Here is a 1637-nt window from a genome sequence, read left to right as displayed (position 1 = left end):
CCTGGGTGACAGAGCAAGACTCTGTCTCAAAAACAAAACAAAACAAAATTAGCCAGGCATGGTGTGTGCCTGTAACCCCAGTAACCTGGGAGGCTAAGGCAGGAGAATCGTTTGAACCCGGGAGGCGGAGGTTGCAGTGAGCCGAGATCGTGCCACTGCACTCCAGTCTGGGTGACAGAGCAAGACTCCATCTCAAAAAAAAAAAGAAACAAGAAACTGAAGTACTGATTTTGTCCACAAAACTAACAAGGATATTAGCAAAGCACCTTTAATATTCTTAAATATTCTCTGAACTCTTAACAACTACTGCAAGAGGCTTAATTACAATAATTCTTAATTTTACCAGTATATGCGCTTTAGAGGTGAACACCATTATTTAACGCTGCTCAATGAATAAATCTGGCATGTAAATACATACAACTCATAAAGTTGGCATCTATGTAGAAATCAGCAAACAAGCATTGTTAAACTCTTTAGGGATAAAGTGGAAAAGCCTCAGAATGCCCTTGTTTCTCTCAGTGCAGGAGACTGAAACCTTCACTCAGTGCTCCACGTTCTGGAGCAAGTGCCAAGTCCCCACAGCCGTGCCTTGTGTGGTCCCATGCCCTCTGCATCTAAACCCAGTGGCCTGCCATTTCCTGAAGATCTTGTGGCGGAAGAGGTGGCTGGTCATATTATTTGAAGCCAACATGCTCAGAAGGGATTCCATGTGTGGGAGGGCCGGGGAGAATGAGCACAAACACTGCTGTTGGCTGAAATTTACGTGTGGGCAGAGCAGGAAAGTGACAGCATCTGAGGGATCTCTCTGTTTATAATGTGGTCCATGGCTTATGCAGACAAGGTCAATAATGCAGTGGGCTAAGGTGTTATTTCTTTTCTTTTTCTTTTTTTTTTTTGAGATGGAGTTTTGCTCTTGTTGCCCAGGCTGGAGTGCAATGACACAATCTCGGCTCACTGTGACCTCGGCCTCCCGGGTTCAAGTGATTCTCTTGCCTCAGCCTCCTGAGTAGCTGGGATTTGACCATACTAAAGGGCAAATTATGCGTGACTGCTTTGTCCTTGTACACTTTACGCCAGAGCGCAAGGACTTCCTTCATCTGACTTGTGCCCAGCCAGACGGTAACAGGCATGGCTGGTAGGGCTGAGTCAGCTCCATGCTGACAGTGAGTGAATCCCCGGGGCGCAGTATGGCTGCAGGCAGTGTGGGAGACCCCATCCGTCTCCACCAAGCCTGGGTAAGGTCAGCCGAGTTTACAAGAGATGGATGACCTTCCTAGACCCGAGACGGGGCTATTTAAAGGAACGTGCCACCGAGCCAAAAATGTGGGGGCTGCAGAGCCAGCTTCCACACAGAGGACCAGATTGGCCTTCCCTGGGATCTGCTTCCTCAGGCAAAGCAAGCCTTGCAGTCACTGCCACTTGGCTACTGACTGATACTATACTTTGCATTAGGAAATATACTTTTCATCAACATAACCGATTGTGACAGCAACTATACTGACATCTGTATTGAACTTCATACAATATTGTCTATAATATGAATACAACATCATTATATAATACATACAGGAATATAATATACAAATTATATCTGCTTATAATATTAGACATAATTATAATATAAATGAAGTGTGTGT

General features: G+C 45.1%; 1 protein-coding gene across 1 annotated transcript in view; it reads right to left on the bottom strand.

Moving 5' to 3' along the window:
- The window catches only part of PPARA (peroxisome proliferator-activated receptor alpha), a 97984-nt gene that overhangs the window by 1999 nt on the left and 94348 nt on the right, over nt 1-1637 (bottom strand). The gene's annotated exons all lie outside the window — the stretch shown is intronic.

This window comes from Mandrillus leucophaeus, unplaced genomic scaffold (genome assembly GCF_000951045.1).
Source record: "Mandrillus leucophaeus isolate KB7577 unplaced genomic scaffold, Mleu.le_1.0 Scaffold26, whole genome shotgun sequence".
NCBI lineage: Eukaryota > Metazoa > Chordata > Mammalia > Primates > Cercopithecidae > Mandrillus > Mandrillus leucophaeus.
The sequence above is the reverse complement of the archived record's forward strand: the minus strand, read 5'-3'. Positions and strand labels throughout refer to the sequence as shown.